The sequence below is a fragment of the Vanessa cardui genome, chromosome 11 (genome assembly GCF_905220365.1).
Source record: "Vanessa cardui chromosome 11, ilVanCard2.1, whole genome shotgun sequence".
Taxonomy (NCBI): Eukaryota; Metazoa; Arthropoda; class Insecta; order Lepidoptera; family Nymphalidae; genus Vanessa; species Vanessa cardui.
This window is the reverse complement of record NC_061133.1, coordinates 11,899,160-11,919,620: the sequence shown is the minus strand read 5'-3', so window position 1 is coordinate 11,919,620 and position 20,461 is coordinate 11,899,160. Positions and strand designations below refer to the sequence as shown.

Here is a 20,461-nt window from a genome sequence, read left to right as displayed (position 1 = left end):
CGGAACATATTCCACCACGCTGTTCCAATGCGGGTGGTGGAATGCATATGTGACAAAATTAAAAAAAAAAAACAATATAGCACGAAATGTATTAATGTTTTATTAGTTACACAGTAAGAGCCTAATTGACGCTATAAAAAACCCTTTAACGCTGAAACAAATCTATTTGACAATGCACACGCACCCTTAACAAGGCAGTAGCGTTTTGACGTTCGTATGGAACGCACGCTGGTGCGTTGTGCTTTCGCGGTAAAAGTTCGCTCTGATCATCAGCGTAAATAAATCTGTGTTTAAATAAAATAAAACACTGTGGTTAACTGTGAGCGTGAATTTTTATTTATTTTTAACAATGGTAAGTTATTTATAATTAATTTATTAAAATATTTCGATATTAATAAAAGTGTAAAGTTTTATACGTTGCAAAAATATCTGGCATTACAATTGATAAATTGATCAACTCTACAATAAAAAAAGCTTTTACAAAAACGACTATTATTGCATAATTTTATTTTTGAAAATATGAAAGGAAATTTAAATTTAAAATGAAAATATGATTTTCCGTAGGTATGCGATTTTATTTTCTCTTAAAAAGTGCAGGCTATGTTATATTAATTGTGTTCAATTGCTCACTCAAAAAGTGAACACGTTGAATATTCGTTATTCTTTTTCTTTTTAAATTTATCCTGTAATATTACCAGCATTAATCATTTTAAAAAAATATTACTTATATTCAGTGCCTTAACATAATTCCTTAATTTAAAAAAAATATAATAATCCTACACTTAGCTATGTTTTTCAAAATGTATTTAGTTTTTTGTGATTACTTTATATAATACATGATGGTTAGTCTGTTTGGTAGTTTCATATAAACCTTTAAAAAGAGCTGCACAATAAGAGCACAGATATTATTTTATGGTATATGGTATATTCTTTTTAGCGAGGTGATTTCTATATTTATTGAATGCAGATACCAGCTTAAAAAAACAATAAGGGAAAATAAAAATTGATGTACTTGATAAATTGTTATACCCAACCGAACCAGAAAATTAACCAAATTATTTTAATATAATGTTAATTTTATTCGAGAGAATGCAAATAAGAAATAACTATTTGAAGGGTGGAAACGATTTACGTAAGATTTAAATGCAAATTCTGATTTTATTATTGTAGTTTAGTATGCAAATACTAAACAGTTCAATCTAAGGCTTTATTGTTTTTCAAGCGATTTTCTTTTTTTTTCAAAAAAATTTCTCAACTCACTTTTTTTATTTATTATCTTTTAAAGAGCATTGTTGTTCATTCTTAAAGAATAAATCGAAACAAATTTATAACTATGTACAAGAGACATACCCTGGCTTCGCACGGTTGTCAATGTTAATAATTTAATGTAGTTATTAAATATACAATTAATGTTTTCATAAAATTTTTATACATAGTGACTACGGTTGTATTTCGATCGCTAGCTCATCACTATGTAGTCGTCAGTTTCGTGCAAAAAGGATTTATATCCAATAAAAACATATGATAAAATGCAATTTATATTTTAATAAAAAAAAAGTATTTTCAGGAACGTTGTAATGTTCGATTCAGTTTTACAATAATTTATAATCTCCTTAGTGTTGAAGCCTTTTTGAATAACATTTTATTTCATTTTAATTTTTACTATATATACGATTAAGAAAATGCAATAACAGATATAAATATTAAGAATAATATAAATAAAAATAAATATATCATCTTAAAAAGAACATACATATAGCATTTTAATTATGTTATTTATATTGCGAAATTTAATAATATAAAACTTTTTAATAAAAAATCCAGTTGAGCTCTATTTCACTTTTTACTGCTAGAAGTTAATAGAACTGTGGTCGACGATAGCTGTACTTGATATAATTATAGTGCAGTATTATGTAGTGTTATTAAAAGAGATGTTAAATGAGCTTAATTTTAAGCAACTATATGCCTTAAGTATATAACAGTAGATGATATTGTTGTATGTCGTAATGTTGAATTAAGTAAATTTATCATCTAACTGCCTGCTTACTGTTTATAAACTCTTCTATTTTTACAAACTGTCAAAGGAATTAATACGATTTTAAATAATTAATCGAGCCCAGTAGTTAGAACGCGTGCATCTTAATCGTTGATTTCAGGTTCAAACCCATTCAAGCACCACTATATATATATGTATATGTGTTAAATTTGTGTTTATAATTCATCTCGTGCTCGCCGGTGAAGGAAAACATTGTGAGGAAACCTGCATGTGTCTAATTTTACCGAAATTCTGCCACACGTGCATTCCACCAACCCGCATTGAAACAGCGTGGTGGAATATGATCCAAACCCTCTCCTTAATGGGAGAGGAGGCCTTAGCCCAGCAGTGGGTAATTTACAGGCTGTTACTTTACTTTACTTTTTTACTAAAATAATAAATCAGAAGCAATCCAACAATCGATCTGACTGTTCTATGTTTCGCGTTCTTTTCAACCGACTTCAAAAAGGAGGAGGTTATCAATTCTTCTCTATTTTTTTATTTATTGTTTCTTGAAACATTCTCTATAAACAATATGTACATATGAATGAACCCATTCAAGTATTTCTGATCAGTTAGCGAAATTAAAATAACAATTTAAAAAATATATTCCAATTTTTTTTTCTAATTGAACACGTACTATTAATAATTTATAGTAATTGTTTTGTATAGCAAATTCGTTTTCACTTTTGAAAATAAATTAGTGGTTTATTTATTTAGAACATAAGGAATAAACGCCTTACCTATTTCGTGAAAGCTAGCCAATCTAAATGATTAGGCTATGTTGGGCTATGAATATGCTATGAGCTATGAGATAGAGTGAAAATAAAAAGATAAAACACAGGAGACCACTTACCATCAGGTGGCCCATATGCTCGTCCGCCAACCCATTCCATAAAAAAAAACACTCTTATAGTCCAATAGGATGGCATTCTCGCTGAAGTATAGAGAAATCGGACCAAAGACAAATAGCTTAACATGTTTTAGAAAATCAGTAATAAAACTGGCAATTTTCCAATGCCAGAATTGTCAATTTTATTTGGTGCAATCTCATTTAGGTAGGTATTACCAACTGGTCCGAAATTCTACCTCACAACAGTAGCTTTCATTGTTGTTGTCTTCCAGTTTGAATGATGATTGCCGGTAATCGGTAAGCCAGTATAACTACAGGCACAGAGCATAGGTATAAGTGACTACTTACCATCATGTAGTTTATTTGTACACACTTATTTAATATAAAATTAATGTTATAAATTTGACAGTAACCCTGTCTGTCGGTCTTTTACAACCAAATCGCTGAACCGATTTTGGTGAAATTTTTTATGACGCAAAATTTAACTCCAAGAATGGTCATAGTCTACTTTTTTGCCTGTTACATGACAACCAACAACCTAAAACGTGAGCTAAGCCGCTGGGGACTACTCGTATAAAAAAAAATTCATACGCGATCCGATAACTTCTTCAATGAGATTTGAATCCGAAGTCCCCGATCCGATACCCATCATCAATGGAATACGCTCAGACGCGACGTTAACGAGCGTTACAATGTTTTGCGGTTTCAAACATCTATGTAGCAGCACTTAGACGTTGCCGAGCATTCCACACCTGAAATATGCAATACACAATATATTTTATGACAAAGATAAAATAAACTGGCGTTGTTTAGAATATCCATTTTATTTGGCGTTTTCAGGTTCGTTTGTTAGAAATAATAGGTATATATCAGGCAATATTTGCCGAGATGGCTCAGTGGTTAGAACGCGTACATCTAAACCAATGAATGCGGGTTCAAACCCAGGCAAGCACCATTGAATATTCATGTACTTAATTTGTGTTTATAATTCATCTCGTGCTCGGCGGTGAAGCTGACATCGTGAAAAAACCTGCATTTGTCTAATTTCAAAGAAATTCTGTTACATGTGTATCCAACCCGCATTGGAACAGCCTGATGGAATATGTTCCAAACCCAGCCAGCAGTAGGAAATTTACAGGCCGTTGTTGTTGTCGTTAAAGTTTGAACTTGGAACTTGAAATTTGAAATATAAATTATAGGGAGACACTGTCACACAATATTCCCAATCGAAGATAACGCGATGTCTAACGTGACCAGTTGATTCCTGTCCAAAAAAATTTAGTTATTCTACCGCCAAATAACAGTACTCAGTATTGTTGTGTTCCGGTTTGAAGGGTGAGTAAGCAAGTGTAACTACAAGCACAAGGGACATAACAACTTAGTTCCCAAGGTTGGTGGCACAATGACGATGTAAGGAATAGTTAATATTTCTTACAGCTTCATTGTCTATGGGTGATGGTGACCACTTACAATCAGATGGCCTATATGCTAGCCCGCCAACCTATACCATAAAAAAATTTATCATACATCTTGTCGAATGTTTTTTTATCTTCTCTAATAAAACGTGTATCACTTAGGAAGTAGCAATTCTGTGTGGAGCAAGGAGGGAGCTAAGTGCACTCCTTACTCTCGAAGTGCTTTTGGCAATATAATGGAGGAATTGTTAAAATATTAACATGATATCGGAACTATATTCAACAATATTTTTTTTTATATTAAAGAATGTTCTGCAGATGATACCTGATGATGATAACCACGTTTGTTGACGCTGAAAAGATTCTGAAAGAGACTAGGTATCTGCCCAAAGATGTTGTAGCATACAACATCACATACTTTACTCTGATCTCAATATAAGTAGCTAAAGCACATGTGTTATGGAAAATCAGAAGTAACCACGGTTCCACAAACACCCAGACCCAAGACAACATAGAAAACTAATGAACTTTTTTCTGCATCGACTCGGCCGGGAATCGAACCCAAGACCTCGAAGTGGAGTAGCCATGAAAACCGGTGTACACACTACTCGATCGCGAAGGTCATCGGTCATATAGTTGTTTGTGTAACACAGATGCTTTATTTCATTGCTTTCGACATTTTGACACAACCCGCGAGACCAACCAAGTGCTTGGCTAATGCCTTTCGAGCTTAACTTAAACATAAATTACATGTCTAAATTTCTCAAGTGCGATATAACTTCATCACTACTTTCTTAACTGGAGTTATTATATAATTTTAAGAATTAAATATTTCTTCGCGATCATAATCAATATATTATTACGATTTTATTTTTGTCGTATTATACAAGATAGATACATTGGCATGACAAAGAAAAATAATGACATCTGTCATAATTAGTAATTACGCGAGTTACATGGGAACATCTAACAATTATTTTTACTGTACCTTATTATTAACCCTTAATGTTTGTGTTGTTCTAGGTTAAGGATTAACAAGGAAATTACTACGACTATGCTAATCTTCAAAATTTAATTGAGTTTGTTTCCTCAACTGTACCAATCAATCTCTTTCGTGTCTTCTCCATCTTACGTGTCATTGGCGAAATACTTTGTGCCCTGTCGGTACAACTAAAAGCCATTAAACCAAGAATTGAATTGAATTACATGGGAACAGATAAACAGACACATAATCCGAGAAAATCATAACGCTTTTTATGTGTAGTCAGTTAAAAATAAATAGAATAACAGTTTCGTATGAATAAAACCATCTAATTTGAATACCTATTGTTTTAAGCACTCGAACGAGATAAACATCGTTTCCAACAATTGAGTTAGCGAGGGAAAATTATTTACGAAATTCCCCATTTTCATGTTGACACAGCTATCTCGTGGGAGTGTTTCTATCAAGACACGTGTCGCGAATCCCGGTCACGCGGGTACTTTTGTCACGGCACGGAAACACGTCCATTTTCACTATGTTTTTCGATTTCTGCTGAAATGGAACACCGTTTCTTTTTAAGCTTGACTGTTTGTGACTCTATTTAGAGCTACATTCGTTTAAGAGAAAACTGGTTTTAAATAAGTTTATATTCTTTGAATATATTTTGCATTCAATTTAGAATATAAACAGTTTTTAGAATACGCGAATGTTAATCGAATAGTATGGGATTTTCGAACTCTATTTTGATCCCGCTAGTAAAAACTTTTTACACGTTTTACCCAGAATGAATTGTAAGAACTACCCAGAAAAAGAGCACCCTAGTACAACGGAATACCCCTAAAAGCTATCCTTTCTGTCTACACGGGAGCATCAGGAGATCGCTTTCGTATACTTCCGTGAAGTTTCATATGTTCCTAAATTGTATTTATCATCATGAGGCTTATGTAGGATGCGAGTTTGCCACACGTGTATCTGTTACTCCAATTATTGTAATCCCAAGGGTATTTAGAATATAAATAAAATAATATTTCGAATATTCTTTTAATATACATATTTCCTGTGAAATGTTACTATTCCTGGGAATTGGATGCGATTTTATGTTTATACTATAAAATTTATAAAAACTTAACTAAATCGAAACTATTAATGCTATGTAGTTTTGTCGATCTTAAGAAAACGAAGCCTCGAAGCTTTGATTGTTGGCGTACGTGCTTTGTTAGGCAAGGTGAAATTGCTGCACATCCCATAGCATCGAAAACTACACGTTTTGAAATATTGATAATGCTAAATAATTATATAATTGTATTGCAAAAGCAGGACACACTTTGATGAATAAAATAATTTTCCGAATTATTGACATACATTTGCGTCAACAGCTCAAAATATTTGCCGCAGAAGACGAACTTCTTTAAAAAAAAATTGTTTAGAAAAAATACTATGCTAACAAATTGATTTAATTTATTTTATATGCTCTAAATGAACATTGTCTTTTTTTAATATGGCGCAAAATAAAAATCTTGTTCATCTTACTGTTTACTAAGCGGTGATCAAAGCCAGTTTAACTAAATAACCGTTAGTTAGTGGTGAGATAGCCAATAGGCGACCAATGAGCATTAAGCTTACAGCCGAATTATGTAACCAGGATTTGATCGCCACTTAGACTGAACGTTATTGTACGAATTAGATGTCAATTAAACTTCACGGCGTGTCACGTCTGACAAATAACTTGTCACGTTGCCGAGGCATGTCACCCGAATATTTGGAGTTGCGAAATTGCTAACAGTGTGATGGATTGCTTACAAACAAATACTGCGCGCTGGTAATGTTTTTGTTTTGCCGTGTGGGCATGAAGATAGGTTTATATACAAAACCTTATAATGAAGTGTCTTTTCTCGAGCAATTCTAAAGGGTTTTGCTGGTTCTATTTCGTAATTTTTTACTATATAAAGGAAAAAAATAAAGTGTCCATCGCTATTGCTAATTACTGGCTAACTACTAAATATGGCATTGTATTGGTGCCCAAAACCAAAAAGACCAGTTTTGGCGGTATATGTATATGTGCGGGCTAATTTTCAAAAGGGATAAACGAAATGAAATCTAATCGAAATCAGTTTGGTTTATATGCCGTGTTTACTGCTTAAGCAATATACATAAATAGGTAAGTATATAGTGTGAACTCTAAAATTATTCTAACTATTCTAATTAATATAAAATAATTGTTTTTTAAGTTGATATTGTTTAAAGAGATGAGATGGCCCAGTGGTGACGGCGGGTTCAAACCCAGACACGCACTGTTCATGTGCGTAATTTGTGTTTGTAATTCATCTCGTGCTTTGCGGTTAAAGAAAACATCGTGAAAAAACCTGACAACTTTCAACGAAATTTTACCACGTGTGTACCCAACCCGTATTGGAGCATGTTGGAATATGCTCTCAAACAAAAGTAAAGCAGACCTTAGCCCAGCAGTGGGATTTACCGGCTGTTACTGTACTGTTGTTTTGATAGTTTTAAGTTTTAGAATATCATATTATTTTTAATACAAAGTTAGCACAGCTGTTACAAGTTTTTATTTAAAATTATGACTTTTATTATTTAATTACAAAATTAAAAACAGCATAACTTAACTATATTAATGTTACTAAAGGTTGAACTACTTAAGGAAAAAAAAACATAGAACCACTAACCGTATTTTAAATTAAAGTTCTAAATTAAAAACTGGAGAGGGAAAATTTCAAATTGAGATTAAAATATTTCCTTGAGCGGGGAAATTTCAATGAGTTCAGATGTTCATCGACGGAAAATGTTACCGCGATGAAATTCAAATTCATTAGAACACGTATTCATTGATTTCGGTTTTCTATTAAAATTCACCTGTACTTTGATTTTCGTTGAAAATTCGTACAAGAATTTTATGACGTCATCGTTTTTATTCTCTAAAATGTAATTATCACTACATAGTATAAAACAAAGTCGCTTACCGCTGTCTGTCTTTATGTATGCTTAGATCTTAAAAATTACACAACGGATTTTGATGCGGGTTTTTGAATAGATAGAGAGATTCGAGGGTCTTAAAATTTCATAACGGATTTTGATGTGTTAATAGATAGAATTATTCGAGAGGAAGGTTTTTGTATAAAACATGGACAATATATAAGAAACGCTGATCATTTTCGAAGTTTCTAATGTAATATAGTAAATAAAAAATCCTGTAGTATTATATATATAGTAAATTTTAAAACGGACATGGTAATAGTTAACATGCTGGTGTTTATATTTTACAGATAAATAACAGTTACTATTTTAAATTAGGAAAATTGAAGAAAGTTAAGCGTTTTGCGTAAAATAATAATATGCATGTGTTTATGCACGTTCGTGAGTTATTCTAATTTTTCAGTTTTAATAATTATTATAATTCATAAACACTCACAAAAAACCTTCACAGTTTAAAATTGTAATAAAATATACTTTGTAAAATAAGATAAGGTTGTCTATTTCGTGATATTTAGCACTTAATTGGCGGCTTACCGAGCTGCTTCACACTTCGTGATTATTTCGTGTCAAAATTGTCAAATATTTGTGCGCAAATAAAAAAAATAAAAAATAGGCTCATAACTTTTCATAACGCGCCCATAGAATTACATAGCTTTAAAAATTGCTGCTTGTATTTTGAAACTTGACCATTTAATTTAGATGCTTTGTATATTTTATTAAAACATATTATTATGTGTTTTTATTATCCTTAATAGTCTTGCCTAATGCTAAACATCGAGTGCTGTCTTCAATATAGTACGCTTGCCTAGAAGATATCTGTTAACTCTAGAAGACAACAACAACAACAAAGGCCTGTAAATTTCCTACTTTTGGGCTAAGGCCTTCTCTCCCTTTGAGGATAAGGTTTAGAACTCTAGCAGACACCATAATTATAATTGAATTTTTTAAAGATATCCTGGGTACTGTACTTGGTTATGTGCTCAGAATCGTCTGGATAGGTTCCCAAGATTGAGGTATTGAGAATGTTGAACAAAGGAATGATTCATAATAATGTATGGGGGTGTTATTAAGATGAGTTACACTAAAAACCGATGTTTTTTTATAATACAAAACACCATAGTGTATGTTGTCTAATTCATATTAATTAGATCTTTTTTCAATTTAGGTTTTTATGTACTTAGAGGTAGAAGTTTCACTCGTACCAACAACATTGAAATCAGTAATTAATTAAATGAGTAATATAACGCAACAATGACTCAACGAATTTTGATGAAACTTTGAAGAGATAGCTTATATCCTGATTTAACACATATAAAGTCCTCGTGTTTTTTGTCCCAAGATAATAAATAATGAAATCTTTTCACCCTTGAAGTTGAGTTTGAGTCAAATGAGGTATTTGTGTTGTATTGTTAAAGTTAACGTGCAATTTCATCATTTTAAATTTGTGAAGTAATTATTATTTTGCTTTAATTTAAAACAACAGTATAATTCTATATCGTGCAAACTCCAACGGACACAAAGGTAACCTAATATGATAGCGAAATTACTGACCTAAACGGTCCCAGTCACGAAAACGTGGAGTCGATAACAACGAAGGTGCTTCTCAAAATCTAAACATTTACCTGAGTCTAGACTTTGTGAAGTTGGAGGCTTTGACATGCGATCGACTCGTCCGAAATTAACTTCGATTTTCTATCAAAATTACCATGAACAAGGGCTAATTTATTCATGGAAACTAATTAACGGACAACATTATATTATCTTTTTCATTGGTGATTATAACAGTTTTAATGTTATTATTATTAATGTTTATAACGGTGGCAAATGGTTTAATGAATATTCGGTTCAAACGGTGATCGTAAAGTTTAATGATTATTTGATTTTGAAACGAATATTTTCTCATGATCAATGATTCCTTTTAATGTGGAACATTTATTGTTACTAATAGTGACCCGCCCCGTCTTCGCACGATTGCAATACTGATACTAAATAGGTATACTACAGAATTTGATTATTTATGATAGCACATTAAAAACTTCGAAAATTATAATTGTTTCTTTATTATATTGTCTGTGTATTATATACATAAACCTTCCCTCTCGAATTATTCTATCCATTAAAAAAGCGCATCAAAATAAATTGTGTAATTCATAAGGTACAGGTCAGTAAGCTACTTTTTTTATACTATGTAATAATAAAGATTATAATTCAAATAGTTTGTAAAAAAGACATTTAAAATAAAGCATATTTATTTCATAATGATTAAAATGCATCTTTAGTAGTCCGAGCCGAGATGTCTCAGTGGTTAGAGTGAAAGAGAATTTTAACAGAAGATTATAGGTTAAAACTCTAGCATGCGCCATATTGGGCTTAATTTATCTCTGCAATGCACTCGTTCTAGGCGATAAAAAATAACTTCCGAATAATAAAATCTCTATTAAATACTTGTTCTATTAAATTTGTCTCAATCTTGCCATCACTACATAGTATAAAACAAAGTCGCTTTCTCTGTCCAAATGTATCTTTGTATGATTAAATCTTTGCAACTACGCAACGGATTTTGATGCGGTTTTTTTAAGCGACTTCAAAAAAAGGAGTGTTCTCAATTCGACCGGTATATACGTATATAATTTTTATGTTTGTTCGCCGAATACTTCGCCATTTAAGAACCGATTTTGATGATTTTTTTTTAGTGAAAAAAAGATACTCCTGGAATGGTACCATGATGAAGATATCAGATTCTGATGATGTGATCCTGGAGAAATCGAGGGGTACCCTCAAATTTTATAGGCACATGTACCGTGTTTTACATATTTTCTGAAATTATATTGGCATTTGCTTCTGCCAATCATAGTGTTATACTGCTGAGCTGATGATGGAAGGTGTAAGTCCTCAATTAATAGGAGTTAGGAAATAGTTCTTTCAATATTTATATATGGATTTATACTCCTCTTCGTAGCTTTTATGACGAGAAGTACAGGTTTACTAAACATTTCTTTTGTTATGTTATTGTTTGGTATATCATGCTCCAGAACTGGTCCCATATAAGTTTTATTGAAATACGTTCAGCGCTTTTTGAAAAAATCAACAAATAAACATTTGTTACATAAGGACTTTTAATTTCTATTTTGAGAAATAACACTAAAAACAGTAAAATAAAATATTTTTTTTTTTAAAAATAACACCGACCTCAAAGTCGGTGCTACTTATTAGAAAAAATATTTTTTTTTTAGATAGAGTGATTCGCGAGGAAATGTTTTGTATATAATAATTTGACACTATATTCAAGAAACACGGATAATTTTAGAAGTTTCTATTGTGTCATCATATCATTGCACCCGTGCGAAGCCAGGGGGATATTTTATTAAGTGATGATTACTCTTAAAATACTTACAATTCTTCTTAAAGGTTTTCTTTGTCCTGAGTTATCGTTTCGCTCACTTAATATCTCACAAACTGCAATAACTGCGTGATAAATTGTGCTTATTACGCGAATTTAACCCGTATTTCAAGTACTTATGATTTATATTTCTATACTTGTCAAGATATATAATGTTTCTACAGGCAATAAAATTATTATTGGACTCGCAATAAGACAAAATGGGACTTTGATGCCATTCTAGTATTCTATATTTGGCAAATTGCCAGTGATATCTGTAAAAGCTTTATATGAGGTTGAGGGCTTTAAAATAGAACTTTATTATCGGATCATTTCATAGATTTTTATTCAAATTTAATGATATTGAGTAGTTATCTTGAGTAGATTTTCATGATTATTTTAAAATATAATCCAATTTTATACCTTTTAAATTGGTTTCGCAGTTATGATTTAAATGTTTACGCACACAATACTTTCCACAATGGTTTTAGTAAAATTTTATTAAAATGAATTGAATACAAATTGAGATATAATTAAATTAATTAATAGTCTAATTAAAAATTTATAATATAATAAGAATAAAAATTAAATTAACTGTTTTAATTAATTTTATTAATAAAAATTAATTAAAACGACTAAATGAATACGCATGGATTTGTCAATAAGTCCGTTAGTCAACAAGCTGTATCTCGTGAACTGTGGTAGGTAGACAGACGGACATATATATTATATAAATATTTAGGGTCTCCCATGCGACACTCATAATTTTGTTTACAATTTTTTTATAGGTAACGGCACGGAACCCTTCGTGCCCAAGTCCAATTCGCACTTGGCCGGTTTTCGACGTTATCGTGTTCAGACAAAGAAATAGACGCAGAACGGAGACTTAGTTCTATGATAAATTAGTACTAGATTGTATCTGTTGTAAGTTCTACACTAAATCAACTGCCACCTCGAGGTACAAGCAACAACATTGTTGTAACTTCTACCTTAAAATAACATACTAATCGCGTGTTAGACAAACAAGAGTTCAGAAGACAAATAGATACGGAGTTTCGAAATTGTTTACATTTGATGAATTAATCACATTGCTTCGTAGTGTTGTGATTTGCTATAATGTCGTCAATTTTCGGGCTATTCAGCGAATGTTACATAATCTCCAACTTACTTTATTTTTGATATATATTTTGCAATGCAAAGCATATTTATTTCATAAGATTAAAATGCATTTTTAGTAGTCAAAACCGAGATGTCCCAGTGGTTAGAAAGCGTAAATCTTAACAGAAGATTATCGCTTCAAGCCCTATCACGCACCATGTACTTAATTTATCTCTTTAATACATCTCGTTATCGGACATAAAAGAAAACTTCAAAATCATAAAAACTCTATTAAAGTACTTTTATATAGATATTAAATTTGTCTCAAACTTGTCATCACTACATAGTATAAAACAAAGTCGCTTTCGTGTTTTGATATACAATAAAGTATATCGTCAATTTTCGGGCTATTCAGCGATTGTTACATAATCTCCAACTTACTTTATTTTTCTGACACCGACTCCAAATATACCAATAACTATAACTACATTATATAATCGTAAATCGACTTTTAAGTAGTCTAATATTTTTCATTTCACTTAACTTAGGATGACTCTAAAAATATGTTGAATACGCAATTATTTTTATTACTTTTTCGTGCAAATTCATTTGTTTTAAAATAGTGTTTTGTTTGAAGTCGGTTTTTCTTTTTGTTAAAATTTTTATTTATTTTTTGATTTTAAGTGAAGCTGATGTTGACTAAGTATTTTTTTTAATATGGATAGATTAAGCGTTCCGTTTACATGAGTCAGAAACTACTTCGAGGACAATTTCAAAGGAAACTTGCGAATAAAGCAAAAATAGACTTTCGAAAATGCGGATTTAATACGTCACGCGGCGTAAACTACAAGGATCCCTCGAAAGAGCTGTAATCGATCTCAGCAAAAAAAACTTTGAAAAAGACCAACTATATTTCGTACATCATATGACATAACATCACATACACAAAATTTGATTAAAGATAGTAAGAAATTCTGCCCCATATCGCACCCTAACTGCGAGCCGTATAGGAGTTCCATCACTACATAGTATAAAACAAAGTCGCTTTCTCTGTCCCTATATCTTTAAATCTACGCAACGGATTTTGATGCGGTTTTTTTTAAAAGATAGTATGATTCAAGGGGAACGTTTGTGTATATAATAAATGAACAATATAGTAAAGAAACACTGATAATTTTTGAAGTTTGCGATGTGATGTCGTAAATAAACAAATTCTGTAGTATATTTTGTATCAGTATTGCACCCGTGCGAAGCCGGGGTGGGTAGCTAGTTGATTATAATATTCGACTATGATAATTACGTAAACATAACCACATTACGGAAGGTGACTCAAATATCCAATTAACCTATAAATAAAAGATTCTACCGAGTATCGCCAACGTGCTCCTCAGAATTGTTCCGTTCCCTTCCGTTCCATTACTTTGTCATGGATCCTGTGCTCAGAACCTTACCAAACTTTCACCAAATTACCCTTGAAGTATATATTTCATAATAAAAAAAGAATTATCAAAATTGGTTAACGTGATTTTCAGTTATTCACCTATTTGTCGCGCATATACATAATGCAAATTTAAGACTTATGTCGTTTTCATATGGATACCATCTTCGGAAAAAAATAAAAAAAAAATGGGACCCCACGGGAAGCACTACCTTTCAAACAAAAAAAAAATTATCAAAATCGGTCCACCCAGTGAAAAGTTATGAGGTAACAAACATAAAAAAAAAAAAAAAAAAAAAAAAAAAAAAAATACAGACGAATTGATAACCTCCTCCTTTTGGAAGTCGGTTGAAAATAGAACTTTATTATCGGATCATTTCATAGATTTTTATTCAAATTTAATGATATTGAGTAGTTATCTTGAGTAGATTTTCATGATTATTTTAAAATATAATCCAATTTTATACCTTTTAAATTGGTTTCGCAGTTATGATTTAAATGTTTACGCACACAATACTTTCCACAATGGTTTTAGTAAAATTTTATTAAAATGAATTGAATACAAATTGAGATATAATTAAATTAATTTATAGTCTAATTAAACATTTATAATATAATAAGAATAAAAATTAAATTAACTGTTCATTTAGTCGTTTTAATTAATTTTTATTAATAAAATTAATTAAAACGACTAAATGAATACGCATGGATTTGTCAATAAGTCCGTTAGTCAACAAGCTGTATCTCGTGAACTGTAGTAGATAGACAGACAGACATACATATATATTATATAAATATTTAGGGTCTCCCATGCGACACTCATAATTTTGTTTACAATTTTTTTATAGGTAACGGCACGGAACCCTTCGTGCCCAAGTCCAATTCGCACTTGTCCGGTTTTCGACGTAATCTTGTTCAGACAAAGAAATAGACGCAGAACGGGGACTTAGTTCTATGATAAATTAGATTGTATCTGTTGTAAGTTCTACACTAAATCAACTGCCACCTCGAGGTACAAGCAACAACATTGTTGTAACTTCTACCTTAAAATAACATACTAATCGTGTGTTAGACAAACAAGAGTTCAGAAGACAAATAGATACGGAGTTTCGAAATTGTTTACATTTGATGAATTAATCACATAACTTCGTAGTATTGTGATTTGCTATAAAGTATGTCGTCAATTTTCGGAATATTCAGCGAATGTTACATAATCTCTAACTTACTTACTTTTTGATATATATTTTGGTGTATGAAACATTTTTGTTAAACGTTACAAGCTGCAGTTTAACACTCTTTTTTATAAATACTTTGATGTTTTTTTATAAGGTCTCATGAACCGCAATAGTTAGACTTAATAGCTGTAGAATTATAAATGAAGTTATTAAATGTAAGAGAAATAAAAAAATATTAGATACATCGTTATCATATATATATATATATATATATATATATATATCATAGTATAGCTAATCATCAAAAGTCTGCTTAAACTCAAACTGTAATATGTAGACCGAGCAAATGAATCACCTGATTATGATAAGTGATCACCACTCATTTAAAGTAGTGCCACCAACTGTAATATCTGCCACTTGTGCCTTTAATTACGCTAGGTCGTACGTCAGACTAAATATTCTCTCTGGTGGTAGAATATATCATGAGTTGGTGGTACCTACAAAGTCTTAACAAAGCCATCCGCGCTTAAGGTGTCAGTGGCTTGATGTTCACCACGCGTCACTCTCAGCATAGATTCTGGTGATCATTAAACATTAAACCAGCTTATAATATAATATATTTTTTTAACTTCTTGTTCGTCTTTGTTTTTATACAAAAACCTTTGGTTAATAACTGTATAATTTTTAGATAGATCTACTTTCATACTATCGCGTCGGATGCGTTTCATTCAAACAATCTTTGGGCATTAAAATTTACTTTCTTTGCCAACATAAATATTACCTCGAAAATCATAATAAAAAAAGTATTGTTGACGTTAAAATGATTGATACTAAAGAAAATTTATTATTAGTCAGTGCCGTTCTACCGCAATTTGTCATAATAAAATTTTACCTTTTTTTAATCAAATTCTTTGATAAATTCAGTTGAACGGCGACTGAAAGATATTTTTGCGTTTGAAGAGCTTTTTCAATTGAAATTTATTATGAAAGGATTTTTTTTACTTTCAACATAATGGCCTTTAAAACACGTTCAGGCATTATCGAAATGGATTAATGGACCTGATTTTTATATATTTTAAAGACATTTCGTACAATGAATAGCATATTTTAAATATATTTGCATTTTATAATTACACTTGCGTCCTTTTGTATAATACAGATTGTAATTTTCATTTTCTTTTTAAATATAATATGAAATATTATCATTACAACACTCACACACTTAGTATAGCTTCATGTGAATATTTACTTACGTAAATCTACTGTTTTTTTAAGATGCTTTTTTATTTATTGTCTGGCAACACCGTGTTAAAACTTTTAGATTAGTTTATGTTAGAGCAACTCCTATGAACAGTAAATCTTCCTTTGTAATTTCTTCGGATGAAATAGTTGAATAAATGTTACAACACTATACCATACCGATACCAAGCATGATCAAGCACTTCTATTATCTGTTCTTAACTTGAGGCAAATACATAAAATAATTGTGTTCATATCATATTAATTACTAAAAATGTATCGTTTACATATCCAGTTTTGCAAAGCGGTTTTTGCGGTTACTTATGATCTTCGCATTTTTCCTATATATGAACTCTTGATTTTTTATTTCATTTTTACACGTAGGTGGTCTGGAAATTAGGTCACCTCCTGAATTTAAGTGGTCAAGTGGTATACACAACAATAATAGTATAATTCTGTTCTTGTTTGTTAGGTAAGTCAGCATGTGTAACTACATGAACAAAGGAAATAGAATTCTAGCTCCAAATGCTGGTGGTACCAATGTCTAGGGGCGGTGAACAGTTACCACCAGCTAGCCCATTTGCTAGTTTACCTACATTTATTAACAATCAAAATAAGAAGTAAATGTGTTGTTACAATATTAAACAAAGAATTTTCACTTTAAAAAAACCTATACTAGAACACAACTGATCTCAAAAATTATATGAATAAAAATTATTCTGATAGAACTTTTCTGTTTCTCTCTTTTTATCTTCAGAGAAAAAATTAAATGATTCCTCCCAAAGTGCTTTGTGATGAATGTCTTCAAAGTAATCTAAAGGTAAATATTTTAAAAGAAAATTATTTAACGCGTTAAGTTACGACAGTGATGGATTCGTTCGTTACTTTAATAAATGTCTCTTATTTCAAATCTCCTGTCTCGTTTGAATTTCGAATAAACAATTTAATAAAAATATGGAAATACCCACCAAAATATGATACAGTGTATTAAAAACTCTTTTTAATACTCTTTCACGGTATTTAAGAAAAGCTTAGACTGTAAGCTGTTTTTAACTAATAGCTTCTGTATTTTTAGAAATATTATAATCCTAACAGTAATAATAAGAAAACTGTTCACATTTATTTTTCAGGTGCTAATTAGCACGATCGCAGGTATTTTTAAAAATATAACAAATCTGAAACTAAGTAACATTTAAGTTAAATCGAATGTTAACGCAAAAAATGCAATGCTTTTAAAACTTAACTTTTTAACTTATCTAAAAATATACCAAATATTATTTACTAAAGCCTTGATGCTCGTAAACCTAAATTCTCAAATTTCAGAACAAAGTATAAAAGACTACCAGAAAAAGTTTTTTCACTTTTTTGGGCATTACTACAATTTTTATGAAATTTAGGAATAACTAATATTCTTATTTACGCCCCCTTTTAAGTTTTTCACTTGGAGTGGGTACCACAATAGTCCAAGGGGTCAGGATCGTTCCTGTGACTTTTAAATGGCTACACGGCCCGTAAACCTTTGTGCTATTGACAGTTGTTATTTTGAATTTCATGTGATTAAAACATTTTAGTACATTAAACTAAAAGCCTTTAAAGGTGTAGCTGTTTACAGTGTCCTGATTACGTCATTAAAGAGAAGAGAGAAATAAATGTTTATTTAGAACACGGCACAGTAAAAGTATAAAAAAACGTACTTCTTCTATCTACAAAAAAAAAACAACAAAAAAAAGAAAAATATAATTATATTGTATATAATAATAAATTTCCAGGTTCGAGTTTAAGTCGAATCAATTATTTCTACCAACCCCTAGTTAGTGGTAGTCATACACTTGCTTCAAAGAGCCCTTCAAGAAGTTCGTTCGACACCTAAACTCCTTCGAATTACCCTCTTCGGATCATGAAAGCGTGAAAATACAATGAACAATTAATAGTAGGAAGCAATTTCTCGTTTAAATGAAGCTAGTATCATAAAATCTTAGTTCACATTGTTTGCGATGCATTAATTGAAATAAAATCTTTTTTCGCTGACCATTTACATTCAGGCCCGTAGCGTTCGCATATAAAAAACTAAATATATATTTGTCTTAGCTTTAAAATATTGTAAAATATTATGACTACATTAAAAATTAATTGAAGAAATAACTTTTAATATCACAAAGCATTTTTTTAAGTTATGTTACGTTAATACAACCTTATTAAACTTTTATTATTGGTTAAAATCTTAATATTGTCGACTTACGTTCTCGTCCAGACTGTAATCCCAGTTGCGGTCAGACCTACGCTTGCTTCATAATGTACGGAGTAGCCTTTATTGCTCGACATTTTATATTAGTTTTTTTTAATGACATAAACTTGGAGATTTTTAAAATAAACTTTTATTAAAGCTGTTTATTTCAGCGATATTACCCTGTGAAAAGAAGACGTAAATTTTAAGTAAATGGTCTGGAAATAAGACGCAAATAAACATAACGGTTTCCTGTCGAAAAAATATCAGTGACAATCCTTAGTATAGAATTTAAAATTACGTACGTACTCTTGCTTCGTAAAACAAGTTAAGCCGTCGACCCTGTGCCTAAAGCCATTCAGATCGTTTTGGAATTGCTGTCACATCGAATAGAGTGAGTGAAGGGTTAGGACTTCCTATATTTTGTTTCAATTCAAGTGACTTTAAAGTATTGGTAAATAAAAATATTTGCAATTTCTTAATTATTCTGTAATAATAATTAAAATATCAGTCTACAAACATCCCAGGCTCCCTTTTTTTTCTTAATAAAAAGAGTATCTATCAAAACACAGCATAGAAGACTTAGATTTAATTAATTCTTGTGAAATGACGATTCGAAATGTTTGTAAGAGCCTACTTGAAGAATGTTTTGAAGTTGATTAAATCTCTCTTCAGATTTAATACGTACATTTCAAGAAATCTGGCTGTAAAGGCGGCACTCACGGAAGAAAACTAATTTAAGACGGTCAAAGCAATAATCTGCCATTGAAATTGGCCGTATTCAATGTGACTGTATTTATATATAGATAATGTATTTACTATATTTTTGTAATAAATTAACTTCTACTTATTATTTATGTATTATATATTAAGGATCATCAGCAGTCACTACTCTTAAACAAGTTATACATAAAAACATCTTCATCATCATCATTATCAGCCCGTACCCGTCCGGTGCTGAATATAGAACTCTCCAAGTGCACGCCACTGTGGTCTTTCTCCGGCTACTCGCATCCAGCTCCTGCCTGGCGCCTTACGTAAATCGTCACTCCACCGTGCCTGAGGATGTCCTACACTACGTTTGCCGAGACGCAGTCTCCACTCTAGAACACGTTTTCCCTAACGGTTGTCATCTCATTTCTGATGCGATCCCTCAGAGAAACGACGAGCATAGCCCTTTCCATAGGACGCTGAGCGACTTTAAGCTGGTGAACCAGCCTTGTCGAGAGTGTCCACGTTTCGGCTCCGTATGTCATGACGGGTAGGACGCACTGATTGAAGAATATCGTCGTAAGGCACTGTGGGATCGACGATGTAAAGATTCGACGTAACTTCCCAAACGCTGCCCAACCCAGCTGAATTATTCTATTCACCTCGTCCTCAAGGTTGTTGCTACCTAATCGCAAAGTCTGCCCGAGGTAGACATATTTTCGAACAACTTCGAGAACGGTACCGTGTATCGCAGTCGGTTCCAGTAGAACATGACCTTGGTTTAATCCATAGGTCGATACGTATAGAAGAATCAGCCAGCTCGTTCAGCATTTATTGTAGGTCCTGCAGCGTTTCTGCCACGTTGACGATATCGTCTGTGAATCTCAAGTGAGATATGTATTCGCCATTGATGTTGATGCT

The 20,461-nt window shown here is 31.6% G+C and overlaps 1 protein-coding gene across 1 annotated transcript in view; it reads left to right on the top strand.

Moving 5' to 3' along the window:
• Positions 1-205: 205 nt before the first annotated feature.
• The window catches only part of LOC124533730, a 100,123-nt gene continuing 79,867 nt past the window's right edge, over positions 206-20,461 (top strand). Inside the window, exon 1 of the mRNA XM_047109182.1 lies at positions 206-352. The gene's annotated coding sequence lies outside the window, so the exon portion shown is untranslated. The remainder of the gene's footprint in view (positions 353-20,461) is intronic.